The sequence below is a fragment of the Loxodonta africana genome, chromosome 1, assembly GCF_030014295.1.
Source record: "Loxodonta africana isolate mLoxAfr1 chromosome 1, mLoxAfr1.hap2, whole genome shotgun sequence".
In the NCBI taxonomy this organism is placed as follows: domain Eukaryota; kingdom Metazoa; phylum Chordata; class Mammalia; order Proboscidea; family Elephantidae; genus Loxodonta; species Loxodonta africana.
Genome location: NC_087342.1, coordinates 228,589,524 through 228,612,768, shown reverse-complemented (window position 1 = coordinate 228,612,768; position 23,245 = coordinate 228,589,524). Strand labels below are relative to the sequence as shown.

Sequence of the window (23,245 nt, the reverse complement as noted above, 5' to 3'; positions counted from 1 at the left end):
AAGAAATAACATCATAAGCATTATCACTGCTACACAGACAATTCACAATTCACCTGGGGCAAAATACTAACAGTGCTTTCTTTGATATTCCTTAATGTCTCTGAAGAGACCCCACTTCCCTGACCTCCCCGACCGAGGAGCTGATCAAGGTGAAGCTCCAGACTGGGAGAGCCAGTCGAGCAACGTAGGCTCTGGGTCAGCACATCAGAGACGAGTCCCGACCTGTGCAGAGAACACAGTGCTGCTTTACAGCCGTCACACCCCACATTAAAGGGGAGGGTGCTGTGGGAAGGTGGTCCTACGGCGCGAGTGTCCCATGGCAGACCATCTATACTGATCGCTTACCCGAACAGATTCTGAGCTCAGGGCCAAGGAACAGCTGAAGCATTCATTCATTAACCAAAAAGAACCAGTCGCCATCAAGCTGATTCCAACTCATGGCAAGCCCCGTGTATCAGGGTAGAACAGTGCTCTATAGGGTTTTCTTATTTTTGGCTTTAACAAACCGAAAATTACTTTCTCACAGTGTAGGAAACTAGAAGTACGAATTCAGGACACCAGCTCTAGAGGAAGGAAGGCTCTCCTCCCGTCAGCTCGTGGGGAAATGTCCTTGTTTCTTTTAGCTTCTGCTCCTTGGTGATCTTCATGTGGTCTGGCACCTATCTTTTCCCATCTCCATAGAGTTTTCAGTGGCTGATTTTTCAGGAGATGGCCAAGTCTTTCTTTCAAGGTGCCTCTGAGTGGACTCAAACTGCCAACCTCTCAGTTAGCAGCCAAACATTTTAAACATTTGTACCACCCCGGGATTTTTTCCTAAAACCTTGATCCAATTCAAGAGCCTGTCCCCATGCATTGCCTGAAAATGCTGAGGGATTGCTGGGCCCCTTTACCGGAACAGGCAGTTTTCAGGTCAGGACCATGAGTGGTTGTCAATAGCACAAAAAGACAGAATTCAGACATTACATACCTCCTGATGGAAATATTCCTGTTCTCCCCCAGCCTCCCCCCAACACCACACACACACACACACACACACACACACACACACACACACAGAGAAATCTGATTCTTCTGATCAAGACTCCAGATAAAACTACAGATGCACAGGAGATACACAAAACAAAGGAGTGTATTTAACACGACAGGACATAATCTGCAAAGCTTAGTTTCTGCAATAAAAAGTTGCAAAGGAAAAGACAGAAAAACTATAGATTAAAAGACGCTTAAGACAAACAAGCCAACTGCAACGCATACACCTCATCTGGATCTTAAACAATCCAACATATATATAAAAGTCAAGGAACACTGGCTGGGTACTTGATATCACGAGTTTTTTTTTCTTTTTTAGGTGCAATGATAACTAGTACCAGCTGCCACAGGGGCAACTTCAGCTCCTGGCAGCCTCATGTGTCAGAGTGAAACTGTGCTCCACAGGATTTTCAAAGGCTGATTTTTTTGGAAGTCGATCACCAGGCCTTTCTTCTGCAGCATCTCTGGGTGGACTTGAACCTCCAATCTTTCAATGAGCAGCCAAAAAAACCTTTGCGCCACCCAGTGATTCTAGTCATGCGTTAAGGTCGTGTTTACCCTCCCGCTGTCAACCAAGTGCACGCTGTTTTCTTGCTTTGAAAGAAAAGTCTCCCCAGTTTATTGCTGTCATCGCTCTCGCTCAGTGTGGAAGCACTTGGCAACTGCAGGCTCCCACCTCTCACGGCAGGGGCCCACCTCAGTCAGTACTTCCACAGAATGACAGCTTTCAGGAAGCCACAGGGTGTTAAATGAGCTAATAACATACTGTCCTCCACACCAGGACTACAAACGAGACCTTAATTAACCTGCTAACAGCTACTGCCTGTTTGCTAATACCACCCCAGATTCCATCTTCTGGCTTGCTACAGGAATTCTCGTCAGGTGCATTTCCTTGTACCCCACCCTGAGAGATTTAGTTACTGAAGAAACTAAAAGAACTTGCCATTAAAGCACGTGCTGTGGAATGAATTATGTCCCCCAAAAACGTGTGTATCAACTTGGTTAGGAGATGATTCCCAGTACCGTATGGCTGTCCTCCATTCTGTGATCGTAATTTTATGTTGAGAGGATTAGGGTGGGATTGTAACACCACCCTCACTCAGGTCACTGCCCTGAACCAAGGTAAAGGAAGCTTCCCTGGGGCGTGGCCTGCACCACCTTTTCTCTCTCAAGAGATAAAAGGGAAGCAAGCAGAAAGTTGGGGACCTCATGCCACCAAGAAAGCAGTACCAGGAGCAGGGCGCATCCTTTAGACCCAGGGTCTGTGTGAAGAAGCTCCTCGTCTGGGGGAACAATGATAAGGCCAACAGAGACAGAAAGCCCTTCCCCTGGAACCAACGCCCTGAATTTGGACTTGTAACCTACTAGACTGTGAGAAAATAAATTTCTCTTTGTTAAAGCCACCCACGTGTGGTATTTCTGTTACAGCAGCACTAGATGATGGAGACAGCACAGCTACATTTACGGTGATTCCAGAAGAATCCCCAGAGGCAGTAACGTGGGGCCTTCAGAGAGCTGAGGTACGCGTGACTGTGATGGCTCAGATGTCTAGATCTGGGGCTCAGTTTGGGAATCCATGCAGGAGAGCCTGCCTTGCTGAGGGGTGGACTGGGGCCTCAGAGGGTGCCCTAAACAATGGCCCCTTGTCCAGGCAAGGATCTGGCCAAGCACTTTGCAGGCCAACCATTTCCCAGCTCCTCAGAGAGCTCCCCTGCCTAACGGCCTGCCTCCCACCATCCACAAAACATCCAATTGCCAGAGTCTGGGCAGCGTTGCTTGCACAAGGTTTAAAAACCATGGCCATTAGGGAGATGGGCAGGATAAGAGTGGAGCCACAAAAATACAGCTGTGAACGTCCTGGAACTCTTGCCGCCTGTGTGTTCCAGCAGATGATAGGACTGGATAAGCACTCCACAACTGAGTGATGGTGGACAAGCACTCCACAACTGAGTGATGGTGGACAAGCACTCCACAACTGAGTGATGGTGGACAAGCACTCCACAACTGAGTCACGGGGTTACACTCCAGGCTACACAAAGTCAGCTCTTCTGGAACACGGAACACATGTTCCAACCGGAAGGAGCCAGGATTCTAATGCCGCGTAACCTTTAACCTGTATTTCTTTCTTTCAATGATTATTGAGCTTGAGCCCTCGGGGAGCTTACATTCTAATGGGAGAGAACCATAACAAAAGGGAAGAGAGAAATAAGGCTGTTGGCATCTGTGAGTTGCCTTGTGGTTCAATGGCAGAATTCTCACCCACCATATGGGAGACCCAGGTTTGATTCCAAGAACACCCGTCTGTCAGTGGGGGCCTGCACGTTGCTATGATGCTGAACAGCTTTCAGCGGAGTTTCTAGACTAAGATACTCTACAAAGAAAGACCTGGTGATCTACTTCTGAAAATCAGCCAATGAAAAGCCTATGGATCGCAACTGCCCAATTCGCAATTGATCATGCGGGTGGCGCAGGACCATGCATTTCATTCTTTTGTGCTTAGGGTCACCACTAGTCACACATGAGGACAGGAAAAAAGATCAGAGAGGCTACGGTAAAGTTTAGACGAGACCTCGTAGGCCACAGAAAGGTGCTTCTGTTTTCTTCTGAAAGTGACGGGAAGCAGTGGACTGAAATGTTCTGATGTTCTCTTCAGGGCCTGCACTGCTGCCCTGCGGAGGAGATATGGAAAGGGACCAGAGTGAAAGCAGAAAGAGCAAACAGGAGGCTGCTGCATAACCCAGGGGAGAGACAAGGGGACGTGAACTAGAGGGGGAGCTGAGGGCAGCGTGGAGGTATATTCAGAGCCAACAGGACTGGTCGTAAACCAGATGTGGGAGAGGAAACGGGGGAGCCATCACTCTGTGTGTATATCAGGGATAATGACAGTCACGTGGCATGGGGTACAGGTTAGTGTGTCTCTCCACTCAGCCTTCCAGGGCTGTTTTCCCAGCTCCACCACACTAGCAGACTGACCTTGAGCAAGTAACTTAATCTCCCTGCGTTTCAGTTGAATAATAGTATCTACATACTCACAGAACTGAACAAGTTAGTATTTATAAAATGCTTAAAACACTGCCTTAAAAAAAAACTCATGGCTATCGAGTTGATTCCAACTCATAGCGACCCTATAGGACAGAGTAGAACATCCCCATAGTGTTTCCGAATAGTGGTTGGTGAATTCAAATTGCTGACCTTTTTTGGTTAGCAACTGCAATCTAAAAGCTATATAATGTGTTATTATTACTATCATCTATCTCATGATACTGTTGTTAGGACTAATCCATGCGATGCCTGTAAGGCGGCGCCTGGCACATCACAAACTCTAAATAAACTTTGTTACGAAAGGCTCCCAGTCAGTGGTGACAAGAATGGCACGGTGGGCAGGTGCTATGAACAGGTCCAGGGTCTATGGCATAGGTTCCATTTTGGTATGTTACGTTTGTGGTGCCTGTGAGACATGCAAATGGCAAAGTCAGGTAAGCAGTTGGATACGTGAATCTGACCCTCAGAGGAGCAGCCTGGACTGGAGATATTAACAGAAGAATCATCTCCATAAAGATAAGTTGGGAACTATAAAGGATGGGCCCAGAGAGAGAGAAGGCGGAGACGGGGAGAAGAAGATCCTGCGATGAGCCAATGTTGTGGCTTGAAATGTGTCCCTAAAAATACGTGTTGTAAATTCTAACCTCTATGCCTATGGTTGGAAACCCGGGTGGTGTAGTAAAGAGCTATGGCTGCTAACCAAAAGATTGGCAGTTCAAAGGCACCAGGCGCTCCTTGGAAACCCTGTGGAGCAGTTCTACTCTGTCCTTTAGGGTCGCTGTGAGTAAAAATCAACTTGACGGCAACGGGATACTTACGTTTATAATTCTATTTGAGAATTGGGTTGTCTTTGCTATGTTAATGAGACAGGATTACTGTAAAATATGTCGTGAGTCAATCTTTTTTGAGATATAGAGGAGATTAGACAAGAATGAGAGAAGTAGAGTTACATTAAGATTGGTGCAACACACATGGAGATCTCCAAGCAACCAGGAAGCAGAAGCTGAAGAGACAAGGACCTTTCTCCAGAGCCAAAAGAGAGAGAAAGCCTTCCCTTAGCGCCAGCACCCTGAATTCAGACTTCTAGCCTCCTGAACTGTGAGGAAATAATTTTCTATTTATTAAAGCCACCCATCTGTGGTATTTCTGTTATAGCAGCTCTAGATAACTAAGATGGAATTTGTTACTGAGAGTGGGGTGATGCTCTGACAGATACCTAAAATGTGCAAGTGGTTTTGGAATTGGGTATGGGTAGAGGCTAGAATAGTTTTAAGATCCCTAATAGTAAAATCCTAGATTGCCTTGAAGAGACTATTGGGAGAATTATGGACATCAAAGGCAATTCTGGTGAGGGCTCAGAAGGAGTGAGAACTATAGAGAAAGTCTGTATCGTCTTAGAGAATACATATGGTGCCAGCAACAGAATGTTTCTAGAAATACAGCTGTTAAATGTGCTTCTGGTGGGGCTTTAAAGAAAATGAACATGTGACTGGACAGTGGAAGAAGGGTGATACTTTTTATGCAGTGGCAAAAAACCTGTCTGACTTTTGTTCAGATGTTTGGTGGAAGGTAGAACTTGAAAGTGATCAACTCGGATATCTGACTGAGATTTCTAAGTAAGGTCTTTATGGGGCAGTGTGGTTTTTCCTTGTTGCTTAGAGGAAAATACAAGAGGAAAGACATGGACTTAAAAATGAACTGTGCAAAATGAAAACAGAACTTAAAGATTTAGAAAATTCTGTTGTACAAACTAAGGACATGTGTCCTAGAATGTTCACTAAGTATATGGCTACACAAACTTCTGTTAAAGAGATTAAGCCTGTGACTGATGGATCTAACCAACTATCACAGCAGAAAACCTATCAGCTTAGACTGAAGGGGACAGAGAAAGAATGAAAGGAAAAGAACGCTGTCTGTCTCTTGGGATTCTACAGGCAGGCAACAGGCCAAAGGAGTTACATATATTGTACTCCAAGGAAAAAAAGGACCATCCATGAAGCAGTACGGAGATCAGCAGAACTGTTGAAAGAAGCATAGAAGGCAGGGCCTTCTCAGTTTCAAAGAGTGTGGCCACAGTCTCCTAGATCTCAAAGGTTTGGGCCACAGCCTCCTAGGTTTTAAAAAGAACCTGGAGGCCCAAGGTTTGATCTTTGCCAACTGGTTCTGGAGTATGGGGCTGCTGCTAAGGCATGCCAGGGGGATGGGACCTCTACCCAAAGCTGAGAGGATGGGGTTATCATGCCCAGGGGGCAGAACAACAGAGTCTGTGCTGGAGTTGGGGTTTGGGGTCACCACTCAGATGAAGTAGGAGAATAGGGCCAACCAAAGCTGAGGGAGCAGAGGCAATGTCCCAGTGGGCCTGGAAGGCAGAACTAAAGCCCAGGGATGAGGGGCCTCCCCTAGAATCCAGAGGGCGTGACCAACATCCAGACTCTGAAGGACAGGGCCTTTGCCCAGACGGTCTCAATAAGAGAAGATTATTTTCAAGACTTGAGAGCTAATGTACTTTGTTCTGCTGGGTTTTAGACTTGCTTGGTGGCTATTATCCCTTCTTTCCCTCCAATTTCTTCCATTTGTAATGCTAATGTTCACCTTGTGCCTGTTCCACCATTGAACTTTGGCAACAGATAACATGTGGTTTAGACTTCATAGGTGACAGACGAAGAGGAAATTTGCCCCCAGGATGGAATCTGCCTAAAGTCTCACCCATATTTGGTTTAGATGATTCGGAAGATGAGATTCTGGACTTGGAGTTAAGACTTTTGGGGTGATGTGATTAGGTGAATGTGTTTTGCATGTGGCAAGGATATAAATTTGGGGGGGACCAAAGCGTAGAATGTTACGATTGAATTCTGTTCCCTCAAAATATGTGATCTAAATCCTAACCTCTATGCCATGGTTATAATTCCATTTGGGAATGGGCTGTCTTTGTTACGTTAATGAGGAAAATTAGTGTAGGTTGTACTTTAAGTCAATCTCTTTTGAGATATAAAAGATATTAAATAAACAAGTTAGGAAGCAGAGATGGGGAAAGAGAGATGCCAAGCTATAGGCAGATTGCCCAGGAACTGAAGTTCAGAGGAGACAAGGACCTTCCTCCAGAGGCAACAGAGAGAGAAAGCCTTCCCCTAGAGCCAGCACCCTGAATTCAGACTTTAAGCCTCATAAACTGCGAGAAAATTAATTCCTGCTTTTTAAAAACCATTCACTTCTGGTGTCTTTGTTACAGCAGCACTAGATAACTAAGATAGGCCTCAACATTCCAAGTCAGGTAAAGGTGGAGGAACCAGCAGATGAGAGAGAGAAAGAATAGTCAAGGGGGAGCAGGAAAAACCAGTAGAGAGTGGAGTCACAACACCTAAACCAGGAGCAGCTTTTGGATGAGGTCAAGTTGGTTGAAGACACTGGATGTGGCTACAGGGAGGTTATCACTGATCTTGACGAGGGCATTTTTACTATCTTGCGTATTCATGTCAACTATTGTTGCTATTAGTTGTTGTCAGTAGGTTCTGACTCATGATGACATTATGCATAACAGTATGAAATACTGCCCAGTCCTGCACCAATGATCTTCATGAATCTTGGTATATCTGAGCCCATTGTTGTAGTTAATGTGTCAATCCATCTCATCACAGGTCTTCCTCTTTTTCTTTCCTCTACTTTATTAAGCATGATGTCCTTCTCAAGGAAACCCTGGTGGTGTAGTAGTTAAGTGCAACAGCTGCTAACCAAAAGGTCAGCTGTTCAAATCCACCAGGTGCTCCTTGGAAACTCTATGGGACAGTTCTACTCTGCCCTATAGGGTCTCTATGAGTCGGAATCTAATCGACGGCAACAGGTTAACAGGTCCTTCTCCAGGGACTGGTGCCTCCTGATCAGATGTCCAAAGTACGTGAGATGAAGTCCCACCATGCTCACTTCTAAGGGGCATTCTGGTTGTATTTCTTCTAAGACTGATTTGTCCCTTCTTCTTTAAGTCCACAGTACACTCAATATTCATCACCAACACCACAATTCAAATGCACCAATTCTTATTCTATCTTCCTTTTTTGTTGTTCGGTGTTTGCATTAATATGAGTCAACTGAAAAGACTACGGCTTGGGTCAGAAACACCTTAGGCATCAAAGTGACATCTTTGCTTTTTAGAACTTTAAAGAGATCTTTTGCCACAGATTTGCCCAATGCAATATATGCTGTTTGGTTTCTTGTCTGATGTTTCCATGGGCACTGATTGTTGGTCCACTGCAGGAATGGTCTGCCTTTCTGCCTCCCATCAGGCTGCCTAAGTAAAGGTGTTGGGCCCAAAACATTCTCTGATAAGGATGCGGGGATTAAGATCGCCTTCCCTCTCCCAGTTTCTCTTCCTTATCAGAAAAACCTTCCCTCTATTCTGGACACACAGTAACTTTCTCTGTCTCTTGCGCATACATAGGCATCATACAGCACCTGACCAATACCACTTTTATATCTGTTCCTGGCAGAGAGAGAACAGGGTCTCTTGTACCACGGCACAAGAGACGGAGCAAGCCAGATCCTAAGAGCCAGTCTCAAGGGGTGGACTGAAGAGGCTTTGCAAGGCCAAACATTAGCACCCTCATATGGTCCACTAGTTCACTACAGTTTGCTAGGTCATCCTTATGTAAATCCCTGGCCATTGCTGTCCACCACCACTATAAAACCTCTGCACTCCCACTGCGGGGTGTGGAGATCTGCTTTCATCCTGTGGCTGCCCAGGACTGTCTCCCTAATAAACTGTTTCGCTGCCACACTGGAGTTGCCCACCTCTTTCTTCAGTCTCTCGGTGCCCTACATTTTGAGGCAAATTTCCTGTTACTGGTCCATGCCTGGATGTGATCCAAGTAGAATGAAATCCTTGAGAACTTCGATTTTTAGACCATGTACCATATGTTCTACATCAGCCTAGCTGTGAAGGTTTTTGTTTATGTTTATTCTTTAATTTTTAAATGTTTTTTCTTTCTCTCATTTGCAACATTGTTTATATAAGAATGTATGTTCCAAGGGCATCACAGTCAGTGGAGAAAACACTGACCTTGTAGTCAGAGATCTAAGTTCAAGTGCAGTTTTGTGCAAATCCCTCAACAACATGGGGCCTGCTTTTCACCACAGGTAAAATGGCAAGGTTAGACCAGATTCACAAACACAGGTCCTGAGTTGCCTACAAGTGTATAGAACTGAAAATTATGAGCTGTTTTTTAATATTTAAAACAGGTACTGAAAACTATGCACTAAAAAAAATGCACTACCTATGATAAATTTATATAAACCGTCACATTTCTTTGTTTGGGGCTGAAATATAACCAGGTGTGGTAATGTCTGTAAGTTTAGGAAGCAGCAGTGGTTGAGGAGGGGGGCTCTACAGCCTAACTGCCTGACTTCAAATCTTGGCTCCACCACTAGCTACATGACCAGAGCTGTGTTATTTAACCACTCAAGGCCTCAGTCTCCTCATCTGTAAAATGGGGAGTATGACAGCATCAAACTCATAGAGTTAAGGGATTTAAATGAGTTTTTCCTCATAAGATCTTAGCAAGAGCTCTCTGTTGTTTTGCTGCTCTCTCTTAACTATTCTTTCTCAGTCGCCTCTCCTAGTTCCCCCACCTTCACCTGACTTGGAATGTTGGGTTCCAGAAGGCTTACCACTAGATCCTCTTCTCCTTGGTCTCCCTCCTCTCTGGCTATGCTCATCATTAAACATCTAATTAAGTACTAAGCAAACATGAGCTATTAATATTATTATCTTATACTGAGCAAAAGTTCTCAGCTATTAATAAAGCAGAGCCATTTCTAGGGGCAAAAAAAAAGGAGAAGCTATTTTTTTTTTTTTTTAAAGGTGAAGATGTTGGTGTCCACTGGTAATTCCCAACGCTAAAATTCTATTTCTCAATGCCTGAAACACATTGGGCACTCTACCATATGATACTCAGCACCCTGAATTAAAACCCACTGGGTTAGGTTTTGCTGTCCTATTAGATTATAACCCCCCCGGAGGAGTATCCATATATCTGACTTATTAATGGCATATGATCAGCAAACTGCTGAATTATTAATACCCTGTACTTAACACCCTTACTCCTAAATTCTCCTAAATTTCTAATTAAAGAGTCTCAAATTTTTTCTGCCAAGTACTCGCTGTGCCCCAATAAGGCCTTTTGACTACCTTCCGACCACCATCCTTTCCACACACCGTCTCACTGCAGGCACAGCTACACAGATTCTCAGGGGTGGCACGCCACTAAGTTTCCCCCAGCACCGATTCATCCTGAGTGCTTTCTAACTTCAAAACCCAACTTTTCAGAACAATTTTTCTTTACTTTAGGAGGACAGTTACACCTGGATGAAGGTCACCCTTTTAAAATTTCTGAAGAGAGAAAAAAAAAGCTCTCTGAGCTACAAGAGACAAAGCATATGTGAGCTAGATGTCTCTGTACCCTCCCTCATCAGTGACTCATGACACAGCCTTGAGGAAGCAGGACCAAAATAGCTCCCCACCTGACTAGGTCTGTAATGATTTCATGGTCACCACATGATAAGCCACAACTGATAATGAAACAAACAAGAGGACAGAGCAGAGACTACCGCAAAAGCATCAACTGCTTACGTTAAATAAGCCAGCTGCAGTGAGTATTTACAACGGGCTGGTGTGTGTGAGCTGTGAGACCACAGTGAAGGCAGCCTCCAAAGTCGACATATTTAAGCACAATGGAGCCTGGAGTCAGTTTCTGCCCTGGTGGTACAGCGGTTAAGCATTTGGCTGCTAACCAAAAGGTTAGCAGTTCGAATCCACCAGCCACTCCTTAGAAACCCTATGGTGTAGTTCTCTGTCTGACAGGGTCACTATGAGTTGGAACTGACTCAATGGCAATGGGTTTTGTTTTTTTTTTTTTTTCCTAATTGAGGAGAAATTTCATCAGTGAAGGTTCCAGAATTTCAGGAAGAAGTTTAGAAAGCTTTGGGAAGGCTTGGAAAAAGGTAAGCATCAAATCAATAGATGGTGTGTGTTAATATTAGCTGCAAGAGTCCAAAGTGAAATGTGAAATGAGGAAAGCAACCAAGGGACACTCACACACAAGTGTTTCCTGAGTGCCCGCCCCAACCCCGGCTGCTGGCTGCATGAGAGCCACACACAACTCAGTGAAGCCCAGGCCTGGCCTGGGGAGCACCCAGCATCCTGTGAGAAGGTGGGCTTTTGACATACATAAACTGCAATGCTGTTGTTACTAGCTGCTGTCTAGTTGGCTTCGACTCTTGGTGGCCATTTATGTATGACAGAATGAAACGCTGCCCGGTCCTGCACCATCCTCATGACTGTTGATATGCTGGAGTCCACCATTGTGGCTATTCCGTCAGTCCATCTCACTGAGGGTTCGCTCATTTTCGCTGACCCTCCACTTTACCAAACACGATGTCCTTCTCTAGTGATTGGTCTTTCCTGATGGTGTGTGCAAAGTAAGCGAGCCAAAGTTTTACCATCCTCGCTGCTAAGAAACAATCTGGTGGTATTTCCCCTAAGACTGATTTGTTGGTTCTTTTGGCACTCATGGTGCATTTAATATTCTACACCAATGCATGCAAAAGTCAGATAATGAAAAAGGAAGACAGAAAAATTGATGGATTCAAACCTTCAATACTACAAGACAAATATTGTAGCCAGGGACCAGCTAAGTGCTCTGGGGCAGAGCCCCAGAACCTCAATGGAATGACTGGTTCTTGACAGCATAAAGCCAGGTAGAAGCTGAAGACAAACTTAGGCCAAAGCAGGGAGAATTTACTGAAAATAACTATATTGTCAAGAATATGCTAATAGTGAAGGCTTTATAATAATCACAGAGAAAGTTAAAACCACAGTTCTTAAGATACAGTAGGAAGTTCAGCTCTGGGTGGCAATTTCAAGGGGAAAATCAAATTAAACAACCTAGAGTCTTAATGCTACAGACTAGAACTAACATCGTCTAGATTTGGCAGTCATTACCTAACTTTCCAATCAGCTTTTTCACAAACTCAAATTTTATTTTTAACCTATCCCTGGATCTATAAATAATAGATGGTTGTTGTTGATAGGTGCCATCAAGTCTGTTCCAACTCACAGTGAACCTACGCATAACAGAATGAAATGCTGCCCAGTCTTGTGCCATCCTCACAATCATTTCTACGTTTGAGCCCATTTCTGCAGCCACTTTGCCAATCCATCTCATTTGGGTCTTCATCTTTTTGCTGACCCTCTACTTTACCAAGCATGATGTGCCTCTCCAAGGACTGGTACCTCCTGATAACATGTCCAAAGTATATGAGAGGAAGTCTTGCCATGCTCACTTCTAAGGAGTATTATGGCTGTGCTTCTTCCAAGACAGATTTGTTCATTCTTCTGGAAGCCCATGGTGTTCAACATTCTTCGACAATACCACAATTCAGATGCATCAATCCTTCTTCGTTCTTTCCTACTCGTTATCCAGCTTTCACATGCATATGACGCAGCTGAAAATATCATGGCTTGGCCCAGGTGCTCCTTAGTCTTCAAGGTGACATCTTTGCTTTTTAACACTTTAAAGAGATATTTTGCAGATTTGCACAATCCAGTAAGTTGTTTGATTTCTTGACTACTGTTTCCATGGGCATTCATTGTGGGTCCAAGTCAAATGAAATCCTTGACAATTTCAATATGTTTTCTGTTTATCATGACGTTGTGGTCTTTGATCTTCATCAGCAAGTGCTGCAAGTCCTCTCTGCTGTCAGCAAGCAAGGTTGTGTCATCTGCATATCGCAGGTTGTTAATGAGTCTTCCTCCAATCCTGATGCTGCATTCTTCCTACAGTCCAGCTTCTCAGATTATTTGCTCAGCATACAGACTGAATGCTGAAAGAATACAACCCTAACGCGCACCTTTCCTGACTTTACACCATGCAGTATCCCTTTGCTCTGTTAGAATGACTGACTCTTGATCTACGTACAGGTTCCACGTGAGCACAATTAAGTGTTCTGAAATTCCCATGCTTTGCAATGTTATCCATAATTTGTTATGATCCATACAGCCAAATGCCTCTGCATAGTCAATAAAACACAGGTAAACATCTTTCTGGTATTTTCTGCTTTCAGCCAAGATCTGTCTGACATCAGCAATGTTCCAAGTCCTCTTCTGAATCCGGCTTCAGTTTTGACAGTTTCCAGTTGATGTACTGCTGCAACGGTTTTTGAATTATCTACTGCAAAATTTTACTTGCGTGTGGTGTTAATGATTGTTGAATAATTTCCATGTTGTGCTGGATCACCTTTCTGTGGAATGGGCACACATATGGATCTCCTCAATCGGTCCGCCAGGTAGCATTCTGCCAAATTTCTTGGCATAGACGAGTGAGCACATAATAGACTAGACTTTGGGAATACGAAATAACGGGGGAAAACCCCTTACAGACCGTGCAGACAGTACAAGAAAGCGGCGGAACACTGCAGTTTCTAGTACAGGTCTGGAGGCAGCCTGCCTGGGCCTGCAGCCTGGTCCCACATGTCCTAGCTGGGTGACCTTTCTACGCCTCAGTTTCCTAGGAGAGATGACTGCTGCAAAGATTAAAGAAATTAATGTATGCAAGATACCTAACTACCTGTCTGCCACATAGTAAGTCCTCAATTAGTATTGGACATTGCTATTACAATTTTGTTTACATTCTGCCTATTAAGCAATTTAAAAATCTGGAATAAGCCAAATTATTAAATAGATATGCAAAGGCAATTATCATTAAACCTGATTTCTATCTGAAAATTGGGGACAAAGGATCATGGAAAAAGGGCAAAAATGATCTATGAGTAAAATAAAAGTTCATAAACATCTTCAAACAGGGAAAATTCTTGCTGAATGGACTGAGAGTGCTAACGAGCCAGTGTTGGAAGGAGCCAAGAGGCTGAAAAAGAACCATGGATTTCGACATTACAAGGGCCCACTCCACCACCCCTCTGTCAGTGTGTCATACTGTGGTGGCTTGTGTGTTGCTATGATGCTGGAAACTATGCTACCAGTATTTCGAGTATCAGCTGAGTCACCCATGGTAAACAGGTTTCACCAGCGCTTCCAGACTAAGAAAGACTAGGAAGAGAGGCCTGGAGATCTACTCCCAAAAATCAGCCAGTGAAAACCCTATGGATCACAACAGAACACCGTCTGATATAGTTCTGGAAGATGAGGCCCCTATGTGGGAAGGCACTAAAAATACACAGTGGCCACAACAATGGACTTGAACATATCAATGATCGTAAAGATGGCACCATTTCATTCTGTCTGTTGTGCATGGGGCCACCATGAGTTGGGCCAACTGGATGGCAGTTAACCACAAGGGCCCACTGTCACCCAGATAGTTTTCATCTTACTTCACAACCTCCCTACCAGGTAGTGAAATCCCTGTTTTACAATGAATAAACCAAGGCTCAAACAGTGTAAGTATCTCCTCCAAAGCCATCGGGCAGTTACTGACAGAGCCCTGGCTTGATATCTGCTGGAGCCCGTACTTTTCCACGAAACTATGCTGCAAGGGTTAACAATTGTAATTTGGGTCCACAGGGAGGGAAAAGTTTGTGTAAGTATTTGATGAGAACAAAACGATGTACGAAATCTAGGCCAAACCTGATTGTTCTCATGGACTCCAAAATTTCCAGAGGAAATAACAGATGGCCAAGCCCACATTTAAGTCTGAAATGGCAGAACATAGGTGTGGAAGAGCCTTAGCAATAATCTAGTCACTCGGCACTAACGAGGGTGTAGTGCGCCAAGAACATGCCAGTTTTAGGTCACCGTTCCAGAAAGCAACGCGGCAATACGCCAAAGGTGACTGACCCGGTAATGCTAACGGCAGTCAGGTTAGAGTGAGGGTTAAGCCAAACAGGCCCACCAACAGGGTTATTCGACATCACTCTAGAAACACCAACCTGCGTGCTACGACAGAAAAAAGTCGTATAAAAATATAAAATAGAAATATAAAAATACAAAGAGCCAAAAACCACCTTTATTTATAAATCATTCAACTTTCCATCTGGAAAATCCAACAGAATTTAATCAAATTAGAACTACTAAGAGAGTTCAGTAAAATGGGAAAACGTAACAAGATGTTGAATAAGCCTCAGTGTGTACATTTCTCCCTCCCAAATGCCCACTGAATTGATAAAACAAACATAGTAATATGAAAAAAATTCTCCAGAAAATACAGACAGGTCACACTGATGGGCCCTTGAAGAACTTCTAAGAAAAATAGAGCAGATGGCATCAGATTGATAAAGTATCAAAGCGTCTTAATTCAACCAGGCGAGGGAGAGCACTACCCTCACCTGAAGGGCCAGGTACTGGCTGGCCAACAGCACTTGCCCACACTGGGCCAGTGAGGACATGGTGGCTGGACCCTTGCATGCCGTCTGGTGCGCCCCATATGTGGGCAGTGGAGCAAGACAGAAAATGGGGAGAAATAACCCAGTTAATGTGGACTAGGAAGGGTGGTATGGATCAGCTTGGCAAAGCAGTGAAACTCCCTACTGGTCTAGAAGACTTACTATTAGACGACTGCTAACCATACACAGAGCAGTCTGTGATACAAATGGTTAACACGGTCAGTCGCCAATCCAAAGGCTGGAGGTTTGATGATACTCCAAGGCACCTTGGAAGAAAGGCCTGGCAATCTGCTTCCAAAAAAATCAGCCATCAAAAACCCTATGGAGTATAGTTTTATTCTGACACTCCTGGGATGGCCACGAGTTGGAGTCAACTTGAGGGCAACAGTTGTTTTTCTTTTTAAATGTACTCAGGGTCGCTATGAGTCAGAACCAACTCAACGGCACTCGGTTTGGTTTTGTTTGGTTTAGAGGCCTAATATAATAGCAGCAGAGGCTGGAGGGACAGAGCGGGTAGGAAATCAAACTAAAGACCTTCTTCCAGAACTCTCTGTCACAAAACGGAATGACACCTGCCTTTGTTTATTCTGTGTGAACCCAGGCTGGTTTCTCTTATCATGTGGTTACTTGGCTTTCTAATGGCTTCCTACGGTGGTATGCCAACTTGAATGTCAGATCTTTGAGGGCAAGAATCACAACTTTCAGTATACAAATACAAGGAAAAGATTAGTCCAAAGGATTAATGGACCACAACTACCACAGCCTGCACCAGACTGAGTCCAGCACAACTAGGTGGTGCCCAGCTACCAGCACTGACTGCTCCGACAGGGATCACAATAGAGGGTCCCAGAAAGAACTGGAGAAAAATGTAGAACAAAATTCTAACTCACAAAACAGACTAGACTTACTGGCCTAACAGAGACTGAAAAAACCTTGAGAATATGGCCCCCGGACACCCTTTTAGCTCAGTAATGAAGTCACTCCTCAGATTCACCCTTCAGCCAAAGATTAGACAGGCCCATAAACCAAAACAAGACTAAAGGGGCACACCTGCCCAGGGGCAAGGACTAGACGGCAGGAGGGGACAGGAAAGCTGGTAATAGGGAACCCAAGGTTGAGAATGGAGAGTGTTGACATGTCGTCAGGTTAGTAACCAATGTCACAAAATAATATGTGTACTAACTGTTTAATGAGAAGCTAGTTTGTTGTGTAAACTTTCACCTAAAGTACAATTTAAAAAAAAAAAGAGTATCTCAAAGCGATAGTCTCAGGGAGTCTTCTAGACTCAACTGCTCCAGTAAGTCAGGATTTTTTAAGAATTTGAGTTTATTCTGCATTTTTCCTCTGTTCTATCAGGATCCATCTACTGTGGCCCTGAACAGAAGAGTCGGCAGTGGTAGCCGGCACCATCTAGTTCTGGTCTCAGGGTAGGTGTGCCATGGTTCATGTAGGCTCTTGGCCCTGTAGATTAGTTTCTTCTCTGAGGCTAGCCCATAAGCCCTTCCTGAATACGGACATGAGGTCAGTCCTTCAACTACTGAAAGGTCAGCCATCACTCTCCTGACATCTCTAAACTATGCCATTATGTTCACTGAGCAAGCACAGGCTCAGACGGGAGCAATCTGCAGACGGCCCTCCCTACACTGAGGCAGAGTCAATATGATGCACAGCGATGCTCACATACCCAGTTTCCAAAAGGTACCTTCATCCTAAAGTTCAGCCTAAACTGGTACTCACTAAACAGCAAACAAAAGTGAACATCACTATCTGTACAATCCCCTAAAGAGAAATAACCCAGAAGGATAAAAAAAAGTAGGAAGACATGTACTACATCATTATTTTAAAACAGCCCCAAATCGGAAGCAACCCAAATGCCCAACAATAATCAAACACTTGAGTACACGATGATTTATCTACTTGGTGGAATATTAAACAGTCGTCGAAAAGTATAATTACACAGATCATATTACCGTTCCCTGCTACCCGTTGCCATCGAGTCAATTCTGACTCATAGCGACCCCACAGGACGGAGTAGAACCGCCCCATAGTTTCTAAAGAACCAAAAGGAGCAACCTTTTGGTTCGTAGCTGTAGCTCTTAACTGCTGTACTACCAAGGCTCTGTGAAGATCATGTAGACATAAAAAAATACTCATACTGTGCTAATTTTTTTAAAAAAAGCATATAAAGGTATTCGTAGTCTTGATTATAACTATAAAAAATGCATATGAGAACAGAATTGACAACAATGCTGTACATAGGTTAAAATAATGGTGGAACCTATGGGGGATTTTTCTCCTCTTTTACAAATGTACTGTTATTATTTTGCTGTTTGTCTCATGTTTAAACTTATAAACACAACAAAAATTGACGCAACAGGTGTAATATAAAAAGGTAAAGCAAAGGTGTCTGAAGCCACAACGCTCCCTTACTGGTCACTCTTTACCCATTAATACAATCCTAAACTTGGGGTGAAATAAAAAGTGTTTTTATATGTGGAGAATGCTTGACCAAAAGCATTTCCAAAAGCAAAACCATGACAAGATTCCCACAAGAGGCCGCACCCTGAGAACACGGTGTCTTCGCAGGGCTTGAGATGATGTAAGAAAGAGAGCAGCTTTCTCTTTTCAACACTACTAATGCTGACCCGCCAGTTCTGAATCCACACCTGCTTCCCCGTAACACCACCTCCCACCTTTCTTCCATGCTCCTCTCAAACGCTTTCTGACTCCTCAGTGAAAAAGAAAACAGGACACAGAGAGAAGAAATACTTGAATTCCTTCAGAAATACTAACGACAAAACTGATGACAAAAGCTCCCGGAAGACCTGCCCTGAAGTACAAGGCTGTCAGTGACAGGATAATATCCATACGCCTACAAGAAAGACCAGTTAATACAACTATTATTCAAATTTATGCACCAACCACTTATGTCAAAGATGAAGAAATTGAAGATTTTTAACAACTTCTGCAGTCTGAAATTGATCAGACACGCAGTCAAGAATGCAAAAGTTGGAAACAAAGAAGAAGGAAAGTAGTTGGAAAACACGGCCTTGGTGACAGAAACGATGCCAGAGATTGCATGATAGAATTTTGTAACACTAATGACTGATTCATTGCAAATACCTTTTTTCAACAACATAAATGGCACTATACAGTTGGACATCATCAGATAGAATACACAGGCATCAAACTGACTACATCTGTGGAAAAAGATGGTGGGAAAGCTCAATATCATCAGTCAGAACAAGACCAGGGGCTGACTGTGGAACAGACCATCAATTGCTCATATGCAAGTTCAAGTCGAAGCTAAAGAAAATTAAAACAAGTCCACAAGAGCCAAAATACACCTGAATTTAGAGACCACCTCAAGAATAGATTTGATGCACTGAAAGCTAATGACCAAAGACCAGGAGAGTTATGGAATGACATCAAGGACATCGTATATGTCATTAAAGAGACAGGAGGGAAAGAAAAAAACAAAATGTATGTCAAAAGAGACTCTGAAACTTGCTCTTGAACATTGACTTGCTAAAGCAAATGGAAGAAAGAGCTGAACAGAAGATTTCCAAGAGCAGCTCCAAAAGACAAAGTAAAGAATTATAATGACACGTGCAAAGACCTAGAGTAAGAAAACCAAAAGGGAAGAATATACTCGGCATTTCTCAAGCTGAAAGAACTGAAGAAAAAATTCAAGTCTCCAGTTGCAATACTGAAGGATTCTATGGGCAAAATATTGAATGACGCAGGAAATATCAAAAGAAGATGGAAGGAATACACAGAGTCACCGTACCAAAAAGAACTGGTTGACGTTCAACCATTTCAGGGGGTAGCATATGACTAAGAGCTGATGGTACTGAAGGAAGAAGTCCAAGCTGCACTGAAGATACACAAAAAACAAGGCTCCAGGAACTGACGAAATACCAGTTGAGATGTTTCAACAAACAGATGTAGTGCTGATAGCATTCATCCGTCTGTGCCAACCGAGAGAGATCCAAATACGCGCTTATTTCAAAGAAAGGTGATCCAACACAATGTGGAAATTATTGAACAATATTGTTAGTACCCCATGCAAGTAAAATTTTACGGAAGATCACTCAAAAGCAGCTGTAGTAGTGTATCGACAGGGAACTGCCAGAAATTCAAGACAGATTCAGAAGAGGACATGGAACTGGGGGCATATCATTGCTGATGTAAGATGGATCCTGGCTGAAAGCAGAGAATACCAGAGAGATGTTTCCTCATGTTTTACTGACTATGCAAAGGTATGCGACTGTGTGAACCATAACAAATTATGGATAACATTGCAAAGAACAGAAATTTCGGAACACTTAATTGTGTTCATGCAGAACCTGTGTACAGACCAAGAGACAGTCATTTGAACAGAACAAGGGAATACTGCATGGTTAAAATCAGGAAAGGTTTGAGTTGGGGTTGTATCCTTTCACCATATTATTCACACTGACACCTTTGAATTATGGTGTAGGCAAAGAATACTGAATATGCCACAGATTGCCAGAAGAACGAACAAATCTATCTTGGAAGAAGTACAATCAGAATGCTCCTTAGAAGCAAGGATGCCAGACCTCGTTTCATGTACTTTGGACATGTTATCAGGAGAGACCAGTCCCTGGAGAAGGACATCATGCTTGGTAAAGCAGAAGGTCAGCAAAAAAGAGGAAGACCCTCAATGAGCTGGATTAATGCAGTGGCTGCAGCAATGGGCTCAAACTCAGCAAAGATTGTGAGGATGGCGCAGAACCAGGCAGTGTTTCGTACTGTTGTACCCAGGATCACTGTTCATTGGAACTGACTGGACAGCACCTAACAACAACAATAATGCTTCCCCAAGGACAGGGCCCTTATGTGGCTTGTTTCCTCCCCAGAGGTCCCAAGGCTGCTCCCAACAATCCAAATGCTCTCTGGGGAACATCCCAGAGTCTGAAGCCACCACAAAGCTTCCAGTAGCCCTAGAGTTGGTGGCTGAGGGGAGAAAACATACTTGTCAGTCCTTACCCTTCTTGGCCCTGCTGACCAGATCCTCAGTCTAAAACTGCACTGTACAGAACAGTAGCCACTAGTCACATGTGGTGATTTAAATTTAAATTAAGTACAATCAAATAAAATAAAATCTTGTTCTCAGTTGTACTAGCCACATTTCAATTGCTACCTTATCGGGTAGCACCAATATCTCCATTCAAACAGAAGATTCTCCTGGACAGCTTCTATGACAGTCAGCTCTCCTGTTCGTCTATCTCACCAGGCTCCTCCTCCTCTATCTTTCAGGGCTCTATACAGGTCCCTCTTCTCTCCTCCTCTACCTAGGTGGTCTCCCATGGAGTCAACTGTCATCTTTATGCAGAAAGTTTAAACACTCACTAACATCTGAATATGGGGCAGCGATGGCTGATGGCTCGTGGTAGAACTCTCGCCTTCCACGCGGAGGACCGGGGTTCAACTTCCAGCCAGTGCACCTCACGCACAGCCACCACCCATCTGTCACCGGAGGTTTCTGTGTTGCTGTGATGCTGAACAGGTTTCAGCAGATTAAGACAAATAAGGAAGAAAGGCCTGGTTGTTAATTTACTTCTGAAAATCAGTCAACGAAAACCCTAGGGATCACAACAGTTTAACCTGCAACTGATCATGGGGATGGTGTAGGGCCAGGCGACATTTTGTTCCGTTGTGTACAGGGTAACCATGAGTCGGGGCCGACTCAACAGCAGCTAACAAAAATATCTGAATATCCTCAGAAACTTCCTCTAAGAATCCAAGATTTACACTAAATCATGACCTATTAGCCACTGTTCTGATATTTACGCAAGAAAAGAATAGCTCAAAATTGCAATCACTAAATGACTCTTTCAATTCTCCTTGCATTACTGGAAATCTTGTATTACAGATTCACAATTCACATGGGCAACTCAACCCCACCTCGGCTCCAATTCATTCGGAGTTCCCAAATTCATACAGGTGATTTGTGTGTGCAACCAAACCCCTAACAAAGGCATAGCTATTTTTCATAAACTCAGAAGTCGGCGTGTGATCCGTCAATGACCCTGTGGCCTCAATGAGATATAACAGCAGCAGGAAAGGACAACCTACTGGTGTGGCTTAACTGCATGTGATGTCGGACAATTGAAATTTGCGAAGTTATCTGCTACCAAATGGGGTTTACAAAAGGACTCCCAGTGCACTTAAAACAGAATTGAAAATATTGTATTTATACTCAGGTGTTCAGAGATATGTTTATCACATCAAGCTACTCTGCTTGATTAAACTTGAGCCACAATTTCTCTGAGCTCAGACAATGCTGATAGGAAAATGGGCTATAATCCATTTTACTAAAAAAGTAAGTTGGTTTCAGAAAAAGTACTTCCAGAATTTATTAGCAAGTGTGCCTCCTCAACCCCCAGGACTTTTTGTTGGCAGTGGTGGTGGGATCTTGTTTTGGTTTAGTACTTAGCTTCATTATTTTATTTTGCTTAATTTCTTAACAGGACAATAGTCATTTGTTGACTCATCAAATCTTAATTAAGCACTGATGGAAATGCCCTGGAGCGACACCAGTGATCAATCTGGACCTGTTCTCTGCCCCTCTGAAGCTTCTATTCCTACTTCTTCTATTTCTGACTAATTCTTAAGCTTCAACCCTCCTCACAGGGCCAATTATTCCTTCCTCCAGCTTCATTAAGGTCTAGTCACAAACGTATTCAACAGCAGTTCCATTCAAGCCCTTTACCCTCTATTACAATTACCTGCAGCATCTTCCTACGTACCCACCACCCCTGGCTGTCTTCTGACCATACACTGGGCCTCATGTCAGACACGGCTTTCTTCAGAATACCTTCCATAACTTCCCAAATCACGGGGAGTTGCCCCTGCACATGACCCCTCCACCCACCTGCCATGGTTCTTAGCTCCTTCCTGTTCTGTCCTCCAGCCTATGGGCCCCGAAGTTCTGCGGACCTGTATCTCCCTTCCTCACCATTGAATTGTTGTTGTCCTTAGTTGCTGTTGAGTCGATTCCAGCTCATGGCGACCCCAAGTGTGCGGAGTACAACTGTACTCCATAGGGCTTTCAAGGCTGTGACCTCTCAGAAGCAGATTGCCAGGCCTTACATCTGAGGTGTCTCTAAGTTGGTCTGAATCACCAACCTTTGGGTTAGCAGTCCAGAGCTTAACTAGTTTCACTACCCAGCAGCTCCTTCACTGCCACCATTGAATTACCCAGTGCCATCGAATTAGGACCTGACAAATTGTCTTGCTTTAATTTTTTTTTATATTTTATTTTTGTTGTTGTTATTGAAAATATAAACAGCCAAACATACACCAATTAAACAGCTTCTACACAGACAATGCAGTGACATTGATTACATCCTTCGAGTTGTGCAACCTCCTTTACCGAGCTGTTCCTCCCCCACTTACATAAATTCACTGCCCCCCAAGGCTCCTAACTAATCTTTCGAGTTCCTGTTGTCAATTTGATCCCATATAGATAGTTCTTGAAAGAGTATAATGCTCACGGCAGACATTCTTTACTGGTTATCTTGCGTTAATTTTTCATGCATAAGCCTAGGTGCTTTTACTGCCTGGGTCCTTCGTATTTGTTAACTGGTAGAGGCCTGTCCCTTCCATATTTGTAAATGGTAGCAGGGTAGTTCTTTCTGCTGAACATCGACGACCTCCTTAACAGCTACCATCCCTCTCCACAGTTACCATGGGAACCGCCATCTTCTACAACACTCACCAGTCCCTCCCTGGAGATTCTGGACACAGAAAATAGCCTCCCTCC

General features: G+C 43.8%; 1 protein-coding gene across 4 annotated transcripts in view; it reads right to left on the bottom strand.

Moving 5' to 3' along the window:
* The window catches only part of TULP4 (TUB like protein 4), a 309,012-nt gene that overhangs the window by 261,767 nt on the left and 24,000 nt on the right, over positions 1–23,245 (bottom strand). The gene's annotated exons all lie outside the window — the stretch shown is intronic.